The sequence below is a fragment of the Talpa occidentalis genome, unplaced genomic scaffold (genome assembly GCF_014898055.3).
Source record: "Talpa occidentalis isolate TD23 unplaced genomic scaffold, MPIMG_talOcc4v2.1 talOcc4.3, whole genome shotgun sequence".
In the NCBI taxonomy this organism is placed as follows: Eukaryota; Metazoa; Chordata; class Mammalia; order Eulipotyphla; family Talpidae; genus Talpa; species Talpa occidentalis.
Window position 1 is genome coordinate 63,683,952 of NW_023603184.1, and position 20,275 is coordinate 63,704,226.

Sequence of the window (20,275 nt, forward strand, 5' to 3'; positions counted from 1 at the left end):
GTGCCAGGCACTGTGAAGGCCCAGCAGATCGTGGGGAGACCACAAGGACTAGTACAGCAACCCAAGGATGGCCACCGGGGGAGTCTGCCTCCTAGAGGCAGTGGTTGGTAGAGAGGGAGGGAATGAGACCTGTGTGGAGAAGACCGCTAGCCCAGGGGGCACACTAAATGAGAAACAAATACCCACCTCAGACCCCTCCATCCATGCCAAACCCACAGCAAGGTAGAGGACCAAGGAAACTATTGGTTCTTTTATTTTTTTAATTATTTTATTTATGCATACAGGCCAGAGGTGAAGGGGGTGAGAGACAAAGTATGAAACAGAACAGGCGGACTGACTGAAACACACTGCTGAGGGGAGCAGCAGGTGAGTCAGGAGAGGTCTGCTGCACCATGTGGGTCACCTCCCTGGTGCTCGGGGATGGAACTCGCACTGCAGAGGCTGCAGACAGCTTCATAGTGCTGTGCTTAACCCCTTGTGCCACGAGGGAAGCCTGGAACCAGTTGGTTCTGACAAGATAGGTGTGTCCTGGGCCAGAGAGCTGGGTGAGGGAAGGGCTGTGCTCTGAAGGCTCCCAGCACAGGCCCGGAGCAAACACTTCCCTGTGCCTGCCCCTTTCCGGGCAGGAGCTCATGTTGAGGGTTGGGAAGCCTGCCTCAGGTCGCAGAGTTGAACAGGGGATGAAGAAAGGCCTTCCAATCTGGCCACCAGGTTCTTCTCGGAAAGGTCAGGGGTAATGTATTCCCCCCCTCCAGGCGCGAGGTACAGGCCAAGCCCATTCACCAGCCTTCTCAGCATTTCAGTCTTGGAATAATTCAGATGGGAGTTCCTTGAAATTTATCTTTGCTGTATTTACACAGAAAGACCTTAAAAGGCTAGTCGATAGTGTAAACAAGGGTAATTATAATATTTCAGGAGGGAAGGTTTAACATACCAAAGGAGGGCCGGCAGCAGAACCCATTTCTGGATAATGAGAGTATTAAAAATTGTCCTTTTTGATAATAATCACACAGATGTGGTCCCATAAGCTCTTAACAGCAATTTAGGGATGAGGCAGATATTTTATGGTTCTGTTTGGTCAGTGCCCCAAGAGGCTAATACCCAGCGATGGTTAGCAGTGAGTTGGGTCTCTCCATTCTTCACATACAGAGGCAGCATGGGGAGCAGGGACAAAGCACATGCTGGACTCAATGAGTCTGGGATGGAATCTGCATGTTTCTGGGTCATGTGACCTTGCTGGGACTTCATTTCTCCAGCTGTGAAGTGGATGAGAAAATAGTCACCTAAGGGACTTTCTCTAAGTTCCTACCTACGGCACTGTCACATAGTAGGATCTCAGCTCCTACTTCCCTTCCCCTGCTGGTCCTCAAAGGGGTGCTGCAGCTCCCCTGCCTCCGTATCCTCACATCTGCCAGGTCCCACCCCCAGTCTGGAGACCAGCCAGGGAATGCTGGCTGGGAGGCGGAGAGGTCACGGACCTCCACTATTTGGCTCAAGCCGACCTAAGTCCTCCTAGGCCTTCATTCCAGTTTCTTGTTTCCGTTGCAGCAAACTGCCCCTTGGAATCACATGAGCAGTGTCGCTCTCAGAAAGAGTAGGGAGGACTTGAACACGACAGGCATCCCTCTGAATCGCAGGTCTGCCCTTGACTTACCAAGTAGACATTTCTTCACTTCCCTGAGATGCTGGATAAGTGAGATGTCCAAAAACTTTGCAGGCGGTGTCAAGCATCTGGGCAACTCTGGGTCTTTATAGCAGCTGGGTAATCGGCGGCTCTTGTGACTATTTGTGTGGCACGTTTCGGCATTTGGAAGTTGGTCAGACATCTGACTTTGTCTTTGGGGTTTTTCCCTTGATGGAAAGTGACAGACTGATGGGAAAGTCTACTAATAAGGAGGAGAGATGATTGCATGGCCATGGTGGGCTGGAAAGTGTCCTGGTGGGTTTTGCCTGAGCCCAGCTTTCCAGTGGGAATGTCCTGAGCTGCCAGGGCGCTCCAGCGTTAGAACATTCCCAGGTCTGCTCCCGTATCTACTCTTCCAGAGGATGCAAGTGTGGTCCCCAGTGTGTCCTGGCCAGAGAAGCGCAGGACACTCAAACAATGACCTCCTGGCGGAAGAGATGAGTAATAAAGCTCAACAACTTGCCCAAGGCACCATGGAAAAAGGCGTCCATCATCTTAATGATACCTTTGAGATATCTGGCAGCCTCTTCCCCACGAAACCTCCCTCCCAAAAGCACTCTATGTGAGCTATTCCTGGCATGTCCTGTGCTACAAAAGCATGGTTCATCTTTTCAAGGAGACGTGGGAAGGTTGAAAGTCAAACCCATTGGAACAAACCTTGGCTTTGGAGACAAGTCAAGTGCTTATTATGCAAGTCCTCACTCTCCCTGAGAAGAAGTCAGCATGATGAGCAAAACAGACTTTAGGGGGATTTGGCGATAAGGATGAAAAGGGAACAAGATCTACACAGGACACACTGTCTCCATGGGGAAGGCCATGGCCACGGGGCAGAGGAATGGATGCAGGAGGAACTTAGTCTCCAGCATCACTCAGGATAACCCAAGTAGGAAGGGGAGCACTGGTTCACTTGCCCTGGCGAGGTCTGGGGGAAGAAAGGGGGTTCAGACTGGCAGGCTTTAGAAGAGAGAGATGTACCCTCCTTTTGGGCCATGCTACCACATTCACGCATGCTGCGATGGTGGAGCAGCTCATACTGTGAAGAAAGGCAAGAGAAATCTCTCTTTTTGCTTTTCTGGAAGCTTGGACATCTCCGGGCCTCAGTTTCTCCATTAAGAAAATAAGGATGGGGTCCCTGGTGGTACAAGAAGTTAAGATTCAACCTATGAAACTATCTCCAGCCACTGCAGCACAAGTTCAATCCCCTGCCAGGGAGCTACCCACATGGCGCAGCAAACCTCTCCTGACTTGCCCGCTGCTCCCTTCAGCAGTGTATTTCAGTAGATCTGCCTGTTCTGTGCCCCACTCTGTCTCTGGTGAATCCTCTCACCCCCAGACCTCTGGCCTATCCCCCAGCTTTTGTATGCATAAATAAATAAATCTTTTTAAAAAAAAAGAAAAGAAAGATGACATATACTTGCTGCTTCTCTATTTAAAAGGTGGGCTGGAAGCAGAGGCTGGTGCTAACAATGTCTGGGCAGAAATGGTGCTTCAGTGTCTCAGGATGGCTGTGTGGACCATGACCTGGTGTTCTTGGTTGAAAGAGGGCAGGGTGTTGCCTGAGGATGTGGGTTCCATGGTCACCCAGGGCCTCTTGCACCTGCTGAAATGGGAGAGGCCTTCAGAGTATGTAACTTTCAGATATTCAGGAGATCCCATGAGGGCCACTGTGGACACCAGATTCCTCAGCTCAGTTGAGTTTACAAAATAATTGCTTAAAACCGTAGGCCAACTTGTCTGGGAATTCCTTACAAACTTCTTTTTTTCCCACACCGGGATCTCTGCTCTGGGTTTCTCTTGATGCATTACAAAAAAACCCCAAAACTTAATGGTGATTTATTAACTTCTTCCATGATTTGACTGGACTCAACTGGGTGGTTTTTTCTTGGGTTCTCTGTCTTGTGGTTGCAGTCAGATGGTGAGGGGAGATGAAGGCTTACTGGACAGGTCTCCATGCGTTCTCACTGGCATGTCTGGCAGCCCAGTGGGTGGCTGGAGAGCTGGGCATAGCCAGCTGCTCCCTCCATGTAGCCCTGCTGTGTATATTTCCTCCCAGCATGGTGATCTCCTTGTAGTCAGACTTCTTTCATGGAGCCTGGCCACCTTGCCCAAGAAACTATGGCAGAAGTCACAAGAATTTTTAGGACTTAGCTTCAGAAGTCACAAGTGTCAATGCCACCCTATTGTCTCAGCCAGAAACTAGTCACAAGGTCAGTCCACATTGGCGGAGAAAGGAGTCTGAATGGCAGTGAAGACCAGAAGGCTAAGCTCAGTGGAGGCCATCAAAGCCCCAGGGGGAAGGAAGAGAACACAGTCTCGACCCTTCCATGCCCTGCCTCTGCAGCCCTGCCAGAAGCTGGATTTGGATCTCAGTCCAGGGACCTTTCCAAGCTCAAGAGCTGGGGCCAGCAGAATGGGTAAAAGGAAGCTCAACCGTAGCTACTTGTCTCCAGCTCTTTTTATACGGGACATTAAGACTTCGATTCCTTACTCACCAAGAAAAGAAACATCACCCTTCTTTCAGAAGAATGAGCCCAAACCCTAAGTCCAGCCCTCTGTTGCTCTGTTGGGGAAGTTAAGTCACATTTCCAAGTAGATCTAATATGATTCAACAGGGACATCTGCTTTCCTGTCCCGGCTGAGAGTCAGTGTCAGCTGGTCTCCTGTTACTGACAACCATCCTGCTGGCAGTTCTAAAGGCAGGACTCAGCTCAAAGGTGAGGCCGGGTTTGGTCTTGTCTTCCTTGGAGGATGCACTTAGCAGGAGATTTCTGCCTTCCCAGAATTACTGCTAAAACTCAGACTCTCGTACCAGTAAGTTTCCAGTGCTATTTTCACCAGTGCTATGAGTTCCCAGCTGGAAACGTACTCCCCTGTTTTGCTTAAGCTGTCATATTCCTCAGGGATTTAAAGGACACCCTCAGACAGCCAGGCATAACCATCATTGGGCAAAGCAGGGCTCCAGCACATTCTTAGGAGTCTCAGCCCCTCTCTGTCACCACCCCAGAGGTCTTCCCGGCAGACACACTACAAAGCCTGAGAATCCATCCTTAGGGGAACAGGATTTTGCCAGGATAAACTGAGAACAAACAATCCGCACACGGCAGCTTCAGTGGAGGATGTGGTTTAACATCCAGAGCCAAAGGTGCAGGGTTATTTCCCCTCGTGCTAAACGCTGGCTCACCGCAGGGGGCCTCCTGGCCACTGCGGGCAGCACTGGCATTTTCCTGATTTCCACCTGAACTCTGATTTCCTGGGGACCACTCCATCGCCTCTCGCCAACACGGGAAAATGTCCTTGGAGTGAGGTTGCTCTTTGGAAGCAAATGAGCAGAGAAGGGAGAGGGTGGGGGGAGTGGGGGAGAAGGTCCCACGGCCCCATAAAAGCAGCTGCCACTTTATCCTGGGAGGGGACCCCAGGGAGCCCTTGAACTCGATGTCATTTCTGTCATGCATAGGGAGAGGCGCGAGTGAGCGTGTGCGGGGAAAGAGAAATGCCGAAAACACAGCTAGCCTCTGTTAATATTTGATAGGCAGCCAAAGCACTTTTGTTCCCAAGCCCAGCGAGCTACCCGTGAAAAAATAAATTGCTTTTCAAGAACATTCATCACAGCAAGTGGCTCGTTTCCTTGTCCTCAAACAACCCCATTCCTAGGCTCTTTCTCCCATTAAAAACTCCTCAGATGTGGTCAAATAAATAAAGAAACAAAGGGGAGGTGTGGGGAGGGTGGAGGTGGGGTAGAGATGCCGCAAACATTGGGCTTTGGCCCCGCCTGGTGATGTGGGCCCCACACAGCCCCGTCCTGAGTAGACTGTGATGCTGAAATTCAGGAGCACTGTCCCACTGGGACTCCCCGTTTTGCCACCTGCTTGGAGGGGTCCTATTGACAACCCATTTATGGGGGAGTGCTCCTCCCTACCTGCGTGTTTGCTTATGTTGCTTATCCCAATGTGGAATGAGAATTCATCTGTCCATTGTCTTCTCCACAATGAGAGTTTCACCTCCCCCAGGGCAGGAATCTCGGCTACACTGGCATATCACCCCCAACCCCCCACCCCAAGGCACAGGGTAGATCCTCGGCAAATCCTGTGAGAGGAAAGAATCAATGAACAAATCCAAAGGTGAAGCTTAGGGCAAAAGTTATCATCCGATTCATCATGTCATTTTACTGAGATTTTTATAGTGGCTAAATCACTGATTAAGCAGCCAGGCTCACCAGACTCCACCACCCCTTGTGTGGTCTCTGAGTGACAGCGGTGAGCCGGCAGGTTGAGGGGCAGCTGCTTCAGGGATACCATTGACCTTTGGTTTCCCCACGTGACCTTAGGTAAGTCCCATCTCCTCCCTGCACAGCAGGGTTCTAGTCAGTGAGGTTAGTCACGTTGTGGCATTTCTGTGGAGATTCCAGTCAGCTTAGGGAGTGTCGTGTACTGTATGTCTGTGGGCCCCCAAAACTTGAATGTCGAATCACTGATGGGGTGGCTTTAGGAGGTGGGTCCTTCGGGAGATAATAAAATTACAGGAGGGTAATAAAAATTGTGGTAATAAAAGGAGGATAATAATTACTATTTAAGGATAATAATTAGAGGACGATAGTAAAATTGTGAGGATGGGCGCCCCACGCTAGAATAGCGCCCTTATAAGAAGCGAAAGCAACGACAGAGTGCTTGCTCATGCTCTCTCTTCTCTCTCTCTCGGACACAGCATAAGTTCGCCTTCAACAAGCCAGGCAGTGAGTCTCACCAGGAACTGAATCTGCTGGTGCCTCGATCCTGAATTTCCAGTCTCCAGACTGTGAGAAGCAAGTGGCTCCCATGCAAGCCGTCCAGTCTGTGTGTTTCGTTAGGGCAGTCTGAGCTGACCAAGACAGGGGACGTGCTTGGTATGGGAACACAGCAGGCATCTGATGGTCACTATTATTTTGACAAACTAAAATAACTTTCAACTCAGTAAAATATCAATAGCATATTCAGGGATTTCTGAGCATCTAGCCCACGATGGCTCACGACACTTCCCAAAGAGACTAAGACTTTGACAGGAGGTCCCCTCTCTTTCGGCTGTGTGAGAGAACCAGGCAGACGTGTTTGGAGGTCGCTTCATTCAACATGAGTGTTTACTACAAGACTCCCCTCGCCCCATATTTCCACTGCCAGCAGTGGGGATTTTTTCAGTGGGTGTGGAGAATAAGGCTGATGGTTGGACTGATCAATCTGTAGCAAGAATGGTTTCAGAGGGTCTTGGGCACTTAAATATCCGACTCATTCATTCAGCCTGTATCTGCTGTTTGCTCTGTGCCTTGGGTGGGACACACCAGCAAAGAAGCCAGCGTGTCTTTGCCCTGGTGGAGGTGACACCCGAGTTGGGGAGTAGAAAAAGACACATGAACTGGTGGTTCCACGCTGGGGCAAGCACAGTAAAGGCCACGCAGACTGTGAGGCAGAGTTCTCTTGCAGCTCTCTTGCAGAAAGTTGAGGCCTGAGTAGCAGCAGCCAAGGCCAGGAACTGGGGACAGCGGGAAAAGGTTGGGTGTGTGAGGAAACTCCAGGGTGGGGGCAGGGGGCGAAGAAGATGCAGGGGTGGTTAATGGACCCAGAACCTCCTGGAACCCTCAGCAGGATGACAGGAGAGATTCTGGAGTCTGTGGAGGCCACTGGCAGCTCAGAGTCTGAGCCTCTTTAGGCTATTTAGGGGAGCTGCCAAGGGAAGACCCGAGAGACCACAGCAGGAGGAGGGCTGAAGCCTCCTGCTGCCAGCGCCCTGGGTTGCCAAGCATAGAGAAGGAGAAACCACCAGGTCTGTGCTCATGAAGCCCTGTGGGGACCCAGCACCCCAGTCTGTGCTGACCCTGCCACTGCAGAACCTGGGGATCCACAGTGCTGTGCTATTTGGGTCTGAGAAATAGATACTGAGAAAAACTGTGTCTTTCTCATTAGACAGAAAGGGCTCCTTTTCAGCCCTACTAAGAATAGCCTAATTTATTCATCCTCTCCCAGGCTGGGAAGCCAGTGGAGGCCGGTGGCTGGCTGGGCACCCTGCCCATGCCCGCCATGAAAGCAGAGGCCAGGCCTGGAGCTCCAACGCCAAGGCATTCAGAGAGCCCGGGGCCACCCACCCTGGCCCACAACATGCCCATTGGCTTCTCTGAGGCCTTCCCATCCTCCCATTGGCTCCCACGCTCCCAGCCCCTTGAAGCGGCGCCCTCTGTTGCCTGGGAGGTAGGGAAGCAGGGGAGACACGATCTGTGCTGGGGTGGGGAAAGAGGTTCAGCCACCAGGCAAGTGAAAAATCAGACCCTGAACAAGCATGGGGTTAGGAACGTGTAGCTGAGCTCTCTGGAAACCCAGTCAGAGTGACATGGCCATTTACTATATACCTATTTTTACACCAGGCTTCCCACCCTCTGGACCCCTTTCTGCTCATCACATGAATCAGACCTCCCCACCCCTCCCTTGGATTCTTGGCTGCTCCTCCTCATTCAGGCCTCAGCTTCCCTGACCACCACCTGGAAGAGAGATCTCCCTCACATCATCCATTGAGTCCATACAACAATCTAGCAAAGTAGATATTGTTATATTCCCAGTTTACAGATGGGATAGTGAGAGCAGAACATTTCAGGGACTTGCCCAAAGTCACTCAGCTAGTTAGGTGCAGAAGTGGGACATGATGACTACTTTGTGTGATCTCAAGTGCTGTGCCACTGCAGCAACCTAACAGGAGTGGGCAGGCATATCTAGAGACTGCATGGATGGTGGTAGTCCCTGTGGCCTGGGGGTGCAGGAACACTGATGTGGTCAACTCTGAGGAGGTGTCCATGGGAGATGGCATTCTGGTTCTCTTTGAAGATGGGCAGAACTGAGCATGGCACGGACAACCAAGAGCCCATAGAAAGAGATGAACCTAAATGACCTTCAGACTTTGCTCTAAGATCAGTCACTGGCGACTCAGCCACCCAAAGAGGCCCCCCTGACCTGGGCATCATATTTGCTCTGTATTTTACACCTGCAAATTCCTTCCTCTCCTTGGCCTCACTTAACCACAGAATCAAATTAACTCTAAAAGATTGGCACCATCCTGATTTTGCAGAAGAGTAATATGAGTAATATTTTGCAGAAGAGTAATATTCCTGTGTTTGGGAATATTTATATATTTCCCATAATTCTCATAAGAGCTCTGGGAGATAAGAGCTATATGCCTTACTTTACAGAGGAAATCAGAACTCAAGAGAGGGTGAGTAGCTCCTGACAGTAACATGTTTGAAGAGTAAGGCTCTACCCAACAACTCCCGACTGACCCTCTTTGAGTTATTCTAGTATTCCTTCAGCTCCTGGGCCAGTTTGAGGAAGAGATGGAAGTAGTGGTTGCCCAGCAAGAAAGATATGAAAGATGACAACAAAAACCTCATGCCCAAACATATTTTTATTCCCTTTCAACTCTTTGCAGATGGCTGAAACACCACCATTGGCAATTATTTTGTTTGAGTTAAATAGTACTTGAGCCATCACAGTCTTAGAATTCAAATCTCCTTGTATTGGAGGATGGCATTAATTCCTTAGCCTAACTAAAAAAGAAAAATATTTGGGAATCTCCACTGTAGGTATTCAACTACCTAAAACATCTACTTAATTGTATTTTTGTCTTGACTACATTTTCACTTCCCCTACATAAGGGTAGCCCCATGATAAGTGGCAGTAAAAATAAAATAGAGAAGTTCCACTTTTCGTTAAAAAGTAGAAGGTAGCAGCAACCCTTTGCTCATGCAATACCAAGTAGAAAAAAAAAACTGGATAAATAATATAAATCACATTTTAGGGCCTCCCTGGTGGCACAAGGGGTTAAGATGCAACCTATGAGGCCATCCATAGCCACTGCAGCATGAGTTTGATCCCCGGCCAGGGAGCTACCCACATGACACAACAGACCTCCCCTGCCTCGCCCGCTGCTCCCCTTAGCAGCGCATTTCAGTCAAGCTGCCTGTTCTGCTCCCACTCTGTCTCTGGTAAATCCTCTCACCGCCCCCCCATGCCTTTAGCCTGTACCCCAGTTCTTGTATACATAAATAAATAAATCTTTTTAAAAATTATATTTTAAAGGCATTAGAGACCTGTGGAAGTGAAAAGAGCAAGATTCCAAGGAGCTGAAATTCCAAGGATAGAAAATCCCTTCCTAGGTGAGTTTGGATTGCTGATCCTTCCTCCCCTGAGGTCATTTGTTGAGTCAGTAACCTGACTGAGTGCTGGAAGAGAAGGCTACTAGAGGAAGGAGAAGCCAGCAGAGCTTTGGGCAGCCATATGGACTAGCCTGACTAGCTAGAGAACCCTAAAGCTTTGAACTGAGTGCTGGGGTAGTATACCCACTATGCCCACTAAGGGTCGTAGGGGGTTAGGGTGCCAAGGCAGTTTTTCAGTCTCTGTGAGGCAAAATATAACTGGAAGAAAAGATCTTCAAGAAATATGTAAATATTCTCAAGACATTTGCCAGATATTTTGCTTGCATGTTCAGGGAGGCAAAAGAGCTAAACACAAAAATCTCAGAAGGTAAACAAGGTCAAGGAGACAAAGACCTGCCTGTCTCACAGTCAAAAGCTCAGGAGGATCATGCCTGAGAAAGAAGTGTTAGAAGGAGGATGTTACAATAAACATATAACATGCCTTGCTCTTGAGATATCTGAACCCGGAGGTGGATGGACTAATATCAGACTCCAGCTCCAACCCAGCTCAATTTCTCTTTGGATAGAGGTGATCAGCCTGCCTCAATTTATAGCTACAGAGGTTAGTGGAAACCTCTCTGGGGAAGAATAATAGTGATATTTAATTTTGTGATTCATTTATATATCATATCTGTCTTGTAATTCAAAAAAAGAACTACAAGACACAAATAAGACTATAAACACCACAATATGCATGAGAAAAAAATAAAATAGAAGCAGGCTTCAGAGTCTCAGTCAACTCAAGCTGCCATCACAAAATACCATAGATCGTGTGGTTTAAACAACAGACATTTATTTCTCACAGTTCTAGAAGCTGGGAAACCCAAGATCCCCCATGAGGGAAAGTCAGATGCGGGGTACCAGAGCCAGGGCCAGGTGAGGTGGGCATGCCCATATCGGGGAAGGAGCCTGGGGAGAAAGAGAGGGAGTTACAAGTAAGAAAAGAAAAAAGCTAGCACGAACCCTGTGGTGTTGGTTTGGAATAGCATATATCTAAGTATGTTCGTGCTTTGTATATGCGAGATATATGTATTTATATACACACATTTCTCTAGCTCTGTTCACACAAAGTAGAGAGCAGAAAGATGTCACTGGTAATGAACATACCTAACACCTAGATTTTGGCTTCTAAATCACAGATTCTAAAAAAGGAACTAGCAATACTTGGAGAAATGGTTGAATCAGGGACTGGGGCAAGGAAATCTCTGGAATCTCTCTTGCCCAAATCCAGGCAGTGCTCGAAAAATGATGGGGACAAGTCAGAAGGACACAGCATGGCCTTGGAGTGACTCCTGGACAAATCAGGGATATGCTGAAATCAAAATAAAGACTAATACCGGATTATAACCTTTTAAATAAAGTGGGAAACCATAAGTCTATACAAATATAAATAAACAGATAAATAATTAAATAGTAACACTCAATGAGGTTCGAGACTATTTATATAGTTTTAAGGTATCTCTTTACAAAACACTTATTAATTGGAAAAGGAAAATGGATACTTTATAGTGCTCAGAAGGCTGGCAGACCCCACCTTAAACAAATGATGAAAGTGCCCATCACCAGTCTTGGCACAAACAGATATACACCAGCTGATGAGCCACAAAGAGAAGAAATCAGCATCATTTCTGTGATATTCCTGCCAAAGGTGTATAATCTGAACATCGCGTTGACCAATCAGACTATCAGATGTGCATATTGCAGGGCGTCCGATAAAATATCCAGCCTGTAATCCTTGAGAGCATCAGGTCAGGAAAGGTCAAGGAGCTGTTCCAGACTGCTAGGGACATGACAACTAAATTCCTCACCCAAAGGATGATTCCTTTTCTAAAGACGTTATTGGCACAATTGACAAATTTTACATGGTGTCTTGGATAAGCTGGGAATGTATCATTTTTCATTTCTTGAATTTGAAAACTGCATTGTGGTTATGCCAGAGAATACACTTTATTGAGAATATATGCAAAAGTATTCTGGGGTATGAAAGCATTAAGTTGGCAAAATACACTTAACTGATTCAGGGGGGAAAAACATTCTTTATATTAAACTTTGTAGTTTCCCATATCTTTGTGATGGTTTTGAAAACTTTGAAAGGCTAAATTTTTTAAATGAAAGCAAAGTAAGGACATGCTCACACTTAACAGTGGAAAAAACTTATCATCAGCAGATCCACATGACACAAATTACAAGGTCAATGATCCAAGTGGAAATGTGCTGCAGGATGGGTGGGGAGCACCATGCCAACCGAGGAACCTGACCGCACGGGCAGCAGAGTCAGCTATGACTTGCAGAATTTGTAGCCCATGTAGAAGTAGATGGATAACAACAGTAGCACAAAGACAGGACGTGTATACACAGACATTCACTGTTTTACGGTTCCTCTATTTTCTTTGTGAAAGGTACCTATTCAAGGCAACTCCCAAAATTATCATGTATTTCTAAGTTAACCACTAAAAAAAAAAAAATAGAAATAGAACTGAAAATTGAACAGAAGACATAAAATGCCAAGTGGGGGAGAGAAAGGGAGGACAAGGAGAAGGAGGTGGAGATGGGGGAGGGAGGAAGCTTAGAGAAGAGATGGGATAAATTTAAATAATAAAGCAAGACAGCAAATGTAAACCCCACTTAACATCGCTATTAAAAAATAAATATTTCCAGGGCCTCCCCGGTGGCGCAGTGGTTGTGCGCTGGGTTGCGAAGCTGCCCGCAGCCTCTGCAGCGCCGGTTCGATCCCCTGCTGCTCCCAGGCCACCAGGGGAGGGTCCCACATGGCGCGCAGACCTCTCCTGCCACCCGCTGCTCCCCTCAGCAGTGTGCTTCGGTCCTTCTGCCTGCTCTGCTCCCCGCTCTGTCTCTGGTGAATTTTCTCACCCTCCTGCGCTTCTGACTGTACCCAGTGCTTGTATGAATAAACAAACAAACAAATAAATAAATCTTTAAAAAAAATAAATATTTTCAGGTTGGATTAAAAAGCAATTGCATGTCCGTTATTCAATATATTTTAATTCGGGACACAGAGAGCCAGGAATAAGGAGACGGTAAATGTTATACTATGCATCCTCTCAACCAAATGAAAGGTGTGGCTCTCTTAATATCAGACAAAGTAGACTTTAGAGTCAGAAACAGTAACGGCAGTAAAGAATGATATTTCGTGGCAATCAAAGTTAATGCAACAGGAAGACAATAATGATAATTTGTGCCCATCTAACAACAGAACTGTGCAAAACCTGAAGCAGAAAATTAACAGAACAAAAGAGACAAACAAATCTGTAATCATACTAACATCTCTCTCAGCAATTGATAGAAAAAGCAGATAGAAAATCAATCAATAAATATAATACACACAACCGCATTAATCAACTTGACTCAACAGACAGAGAACACTGCACCCAGCAACCAAAGAATACATGTTGTTTTTGAGTGCATAGTTACCAAAATAGAGCATTACTGGACCACAAAGCAAGTCTTAACAAATTTCAAAAGGTACAATCATGCTGGGTATGATCTCTGACCAAAGCGGAATTGAACTAGAAATGAACAGAAGAAAGATGATTAGAAATCCCAACTGTTTGAATGTTAAGCAAAATACTTATAAATAATCTATGGACCAAAGAGAAATCACACAGATAATTAGAAAATATTTAGAATTGAATGAAAATTAAAACACCACATAAAAACACCTTAGGTTAATAGCCAAAACAGTGAAGAGAAACATCTTTAGTCTTAAAAGCATTTAATATAAAGGAAAATAGTTTAGGGCCTTCCCGGTGGCGCAGGCGATTGAGCGCAGCGCTGTGAAGCTGTCCGTAGCCTCTGCAGCGCTGGTTCGGTCCCGGCCGGCCTGCGAGTGTCCCACATGGTGCGGCAGACCTCTCCTGTCTCGCCCGCTGCTCCCCTCAGCAGTGTATTTCAGTGAATCCTCTCACCCCCCAGACCTCTGGACTGTACCCCTGCTCTTGTATAAATAAAATAAATCTTTAAAAAAATAAAAAAATAAAAAAAATAAAGGAAAATAGTTTAAAGCCACTTATCTATATTTTCATCTTATGAAATTAGAAAAAAAGAACAGCATTTAAACCAAGGGAAGAAGTTGGGGAAAGAATTAAAATAAGAACTCAAATGAATGAAATATAGATTAGCAAGGAAAAAGTTGGGTTCCTGAAAACAATGAAACCAATGAACCCCAAGATAAAAAGGGTGAGATGACATGTTACCAATACCAGCAATGAAAGTGATCCTACACATATTAAAAGATAAAAGAGGTCACTATAAAACTGTATATCAATACATTAAAAAATGCACACTAAAGTTTGATGGAATCCAGTTTATCTATTTTTTTCATTTGGTGCCCAGTACTTGATGTCAAATACATAAAATTGCTGTCAATTTCAATATCAAGAAGATTTTCCTCTGTTTTCTTGGAAGAATTTTAAAGTTTTGACTTTTAGTTTCAGGTCTTTTATCCACATTGAGATCATTTTATGTCCAGTGTTGGGGAGGGTTCACCTTCTTTTGCATGAAGATACCCAGACTTTTTGGCACTGCTGTCCAGAGACCTGTCCATCCCCCATTACACGGTCTTGGCACCCTTGTCAGAAGGATGACCTTACCTGGGACGGTTTATTTCTGGACTCTGTTCCAGTAGCCAATATATCTGTCCTTATGTGAGCACTGCCCTGCGGCTCTGTAGCAAGTTTTGAAATCAGGGAATATGAGACCCCAACCTTCATTTTAAAGCTTATTTTGACTATCCAAGCCCTCTTATAATTCCCTATGAATATGAAGATCAGCTTTTCCATTTCTGTGTAAAAGGTTGTTGAAATTTTGACAAGGATTGCACTGAGTTTGTAAGTAGTTTTGGATTATGCATGTAATCTCTGAAAAACAGAGAATGATATCTATTATTGAAGGATGCACACCTGTGTGGAAGAATACGGACACACCAGAGTTGAGATGGGTGGTTTCCTCTAGGGATGAAAGGGTTACATTTAGGAAGGGAAAAGAAACTGAGTAGGGATACACATGGCAATTCAATTATACCTGTAGTGTTTTAGGTCTTAAAAAAAAAATGGAAGCAGACTTTGTTAAAATTATCACCACTGAGCAGGTGGTAAATGGATGCGTGCTATTTTGCTCTCGACACTTTGCTGTAGTTTTGAAATTTCTCATTATAGAAAAGAGAGACAAAATGAGTGTCTTTGACAAGCTGGAAGAGCAGGCTTAGTGGGTGGGGAGGAGCTGGTCGGGTGGGCGGCAGCGATCAGGTGAAGCTGGAGTCCAGGTGGTCCAGTATGACTGAGGCCCACCGGATGGAGGTTGAGGAAGCCTCCTCTGAGAGGCTGTCCTCTGTCCCATTGCACCCCATTCAGGGCTTTCCTGTTTTCTCATCTCTCTGCCCTGTCCATCAGGAGTCTATTCATGGAGCTGAATTTAAATCCAGTGGGACTCACCTGGGGTCATCTATCATCTCTTGGTTTGTGTCATGTTAAAGCCCAGGTTTGTCCCAGGTTAAAGCATGAAGAGGATCAGCATCTTGCCTAAGTGCTCACTGGACATGTGAACAGAATTCTTTCCACAGGGCCAAATAGAGTCTCAAGATGGGCAAGGATCACAGGAGTAACACGGAGTGGTGTTTGCTCAGAATTCTGGCAGCAGAGAGCAGGCTGATGCATGAGAAGAAAGGTGGTTAGCACAGGAATAGCCAGGAGTTTCTGCAATTCCAGGCTTGGGTTATATGTTGTGAAGGAAGCTTCTGGCTGGAAGGTAAGAGGGGTGAGTGGGGGAGAAAGGTTCTTAGGTGCACTGGAACAGCCCCTCGGCACTCTGCCATGTATAAAACGCACATAAATCACTAACTTATTAACCACATTCAAAATCATTAGGAAAAGAGCGACTCCACATACATGAACATGGTACACTGAATAATGACCCCCAAAGACACCCACAATCTAATCTCCAGAACCCATGAATATGTTAGTTACATGGCAAAAGGGCTTTGCACATGAGGAAAACATTCCGGATTATCTAGCTGGGTCCTTGTGAGAGAGACCCAGCAATCAGAGTGAGATGGGAGAAAAGGCCACTGCCAAAGGAAGCAGGCAAAGACAAAGACATGGATTCTCTCCTAAAGCCTACTGTTGCGTCAGCAGCACTGCAGTGATAAAGAACAGAAATGGGAGTCTTGGAGCATGCTTGAGGATGCAGGATGCTGCTGGAAGCAGGATTGTCTCCCAAGATCCTGGCCTTTTTATTGACAGAGAAGGGTGGGTCAAACTGAACACTGGATTTTGGGCTTTAGGGAGGGTGAATCCAAATAATATACGCCCCACTTCCACCTACGGCTTCAATCTTATTAACAAGGTGCTCCATTGATCAGTCCCTGGGGTGGAAAGCACATCAGTCACTGACCCCCCAGGCATTCTCAGTCATACCTCAGGATATAAACCTATTTTCCCAGGGCGATCAAGGGTCCTGCTCTTGTCCAACTTGAAAGGAGCCTTGTACGCTACACCCACAGCCCACAGAGGAAGCATGGTCCCTGCAACACCTTGATTTTAGTCCACTGGACTTCTGACCCATTTTTCACTTCTGACCTCCAGAACTGTAAGATAATACATTTGTCACTTTAAAGCATTATACTTGTGATTGTTTTTTTATGACAGCAATAGGAAACTGATACCATAAATTTTCTAGAGTCTGGTATACAGTCAATATAAAAACTGGCTGTAGTATTTCCAGGCCCACGTTTTCTTCCAGAATTTTTACACTCTCCTATTGAGAGGTGGGGTCTGTTCTCCTTCCCTTTACCTTGGGTGGATCTTTGTGACTGCTTTGTGGACAGAATTGGTATGACTTCCAATGCTAGTGACACAGTTTCTGCTCTAGCTCATTCTTCCTCTTGGACTTGAACTTGGAAGCCCTAAGCCAATACATGAGAAATTCATCTCCCCTGAAGTTGTGTGCTGGATAGAGCACACAGAAGTGGAGAGAAGCTCAAGGAACCCCAATGGTCCAGTTCCCACACTTATGAGTATCCCCAGTCCAGAACTCAGTAAGAGAGTGTATCTTCATCTCCAGGCTTCAAGCTGCCCCTTTTGTTGCTGAATGAAGGACAGGCTGTCCACACCAAGCCATGTCCATATCGCAGGTTGATGGAGAACACTAGCGTTGTAGTTTGAAACCACTAAACTTTGGAGGGGTTTGTTACACAGTGTTCAACAGCTAGAACAAGTGTCAACAGCCTATTTACATCACCAAGGTGAGGCTCAGGGAACAAATTCCACCCAATAAAGACTAAGAGCTTTCAGCCAATTCTTCATTGCTTCATTCTTAACTATAAACAGATAAACCAAGATTACAGACATCTGAGAAAAACACCAACATTCAGGAAAGAGATCAAAGAAAAGATAGAAAACAACCAAAAAAAAAAAAAAACAAACAAACAACACAGAGACTGTGTAGAAGGATGAACGCTTTAAAAGAAACAAACCAAAAATTCTTCCAAAATTCTACCATTAATATTTTTAATAATAATAGAAGATATTTCATCCATAGTCTAAGAAAGGTGCGCTAGAAAGGGAACACTCAGTGAAAAAAAGGAGAATGCAGGATAAAAAAGAAAAGGTTATATTAAAAAATTAGACGGCAAAGAAGTTGCCCAGAAAACAAGACTAAGGACACATAGAAATGGAAAATGGAGGGAAAGAGGGGCATGAATAAGAAAATAAGGACTAGTCAAGGGCACCTAATTATGAATAAAGTGAACTTCAGAAATAGAGAACAGAGAAAATAGAAAAGGAAATTATTAATGAAATAATTCAAGAAAATTCACCAGAATTGGAAAGAAATGAATTTCCAGACAGAAATAGCACACCAGAGACTCAGCACCATGGAAAATATAGAGCCCCAAAGGCAGATTATTTTGCAATTTCAGAACACATGGGGGTAAAAGAGAAGGTGCCACAACTCCTGGGGGGACAATAGAGCCCCACAAAGAGCTGAGAATCAGAGTTGTTTGGAACTTAACAAGAAACACTGGGTCATTTATTTATTCTTTGATCTCTTTCCTGAAATCTAGAACCTTATCCTTAAAGTGAAACATTCGAAACTGTGAAGGAAAAAAATTTCCAATGATATTTGTTACTATTCTATAAAAACACATTGGAAAGGGACAGGGGATCTAAGGGTTAGTTGGGGGCGGTGGGAGGAAAAGTTTTATGTGGATTTTTAACTGTGGGGAGAATTCTCTGCATTGTTAAAAATCAAAATTGAAAACAAATTATTTCAAAAAGCAGTGGTTTAAAATAATACATTACTATTTCTCAGTTTCTGAGGGTCAAGAAGTGAGGAGAAGCTTGGTTGGGTGGTTCTGGCTCAGGGTTCCTCATGAGCTTATGCCAGTGTGGAAGAGAGCTGTTGTCTTCTCCAGGCTCAGCTGGAGCTGAAGAATTTGCTTCCAAGCTTGCTCATGTGGTTGCTGTCAGGAGGCTGCATTTCCCTGCCACAAAGACTTCTCTGTGAGGCTGCTCATGGCTTGGCTTCCCCCAGAGTGAGTGATCCCCCAGATTGGGACATCCCAAGACAGTCTGTTATACTCACCTTGTGCAATCTGGTCTCTGGCTGGCACTAATGGACCACATTGTTATTTTCTTCCTCTTCCTCCTTGTTAAGTGATTTAGTGTCTGTTACCTTGATATTCATTGTTCTGTTGCTTTATAATAACATCTTGAGGATTTCTTTCATGTTACTCAGTGTTGATAAATTCTTTCAGTTTTTCCTTTTTTTTTTTTTTAAGATTTATTTATTCATGCATACAAGAACCCAGGTACAGGCCAGAGGCATGGGAGGGTGAGAGGATTCACCCGAGACAGAGTGGGGAACAGAACAGGCAGACTGATGAAATACACTGCAGAGGGGAGCAGCAGGCGAGGCAGGAGAGGTCTTCCATGCCATGTGGGACCCTCGCAGGCCTGTGGGGATCAAACTGGCGCTGCAGAGGCTGCAGACAGCTTCACAGTGCGGTGCTCAACCACCTGTGCCACCAGGGGAGGCCCCTAGTTTTTGCTTTTCTGTGGAGCTCCTTATTCTTCCTTCTCTGTTGATTGTTGATCTTGCTGGGTAAAGGATTCCAGGCTGGTTGTCTTTTCTTTAAGTACTTTAAATATCTCTTTCCAATCCCTTCCTGCTTGTAAAGTTTCTGCTGAAAAGTCTGTTGGTGGTCTGATTGGTGTTCCTTTATAGGTTACCCTTATTTTCCCTTGACATTTTTAATGTTCTGTCCTTGTCACTGATTTTCAACAGCCTTATTACTGTGTGTCTTGGTGGATGTTTCTCTGATTTTTTTTTTTTAACTTGTGTTAAGGATTGCTATCAAATGCTACTCAAAGGGCCTAGAGACCCTTGTGTTGTTGAAAGATTTGCCCCTCATGTAGCACTCTACCTATGCTTGTGAGTTCATTGGCCAACCAGTGGTCTCAACTCCAAGCTCTAACAATGAGCAGTCTCTGATATTAATTTGTTGGGGACTCTGTGGGCCTCATGGATCACAATTTTTGGTTCATTTCTGAAATCAAGATGATTATTTTCAGTGGTTATTTCTTTATTTTTTAATTTTTAAAAAAGATTTATTTATACAAGAGCTGAGGTACAGGCCAGATGTGCGGGAGGGTGAGAGGATCCACCAGAGACAGAGTGGGGAACAGAACAGGCAGACTGACTGAAATACACTGCTGAGGGGAGCAGCAGGCGAGACAGGAGAGGTCTGCCGTGCCATGTGGGATTCTCGCCAGCGGGTCGGGTTTGAACCGGCACTGCAGAGGCTGCAGACAGCTTCACAGCATTGCACTCAAGCGCCTGTGCCACTAGGGGAGGCCCGGTTATTTCTTTAAATAAGCCTTTTATAATTTGTCTCCTCTTTCTGGGATCCCCATAATACAAATATTATTTCTCTTTAAGTCATCCTAGAGGATTACATTTTCATTTTTTAAAATTCTTTTTTATCTATCTTGTTCTATTCCTATATTCTCCAAATTGTGTTTTTGAACTCTCCTTTCCATTGCTCCTGTTGGTCTACTATGAAGCCCCTCAATTGTATTTTTTATTGTATTTATTTATTTTTTAAGATTTTTTTTTATTTATTTATACAAGAACCGGGGTACAGGCCAGATGCACAGGAAGGTGACAGGATTCACCAGAGACAGAGCAGGGAGCAGAATAGAACAGGCAGACTGACGAAATACACTGCTGAGGGGAGCAGCGGGCGCGACAGGAGAGGTCTGCTGTGCCATGTGGGACCCTCGGCTGGCGGGCTGGGATTGAACCAGTGCTGCTAAGGCTGCGGATAGCTTCACAGCGCTGTGCTCAACCGCCTGCACCACCAGGGAGGCCCT

General features: G+C 45.6%; 1 non-coding gene across 1 annotated transcript; it reads right to left on the minus strand.

Moving 5' to 3' along the window:
- Positions 1-19,236: 19,236 nt before the first annotated feature.
- LOC119256427 (small nucleolar RNA SNORA62/SNORA6 family) lies at positions 19,237-19,388 on the minus strand. The gene has a single exon (XR_005127762.1). It is a non-coding gene; the product is annotated as a small nucleolar RNA SNORA62/SNORA6 family (small nucleolar RNA).
- Positions 19,389-20,275: the final 887 nt, after the last annotated feature.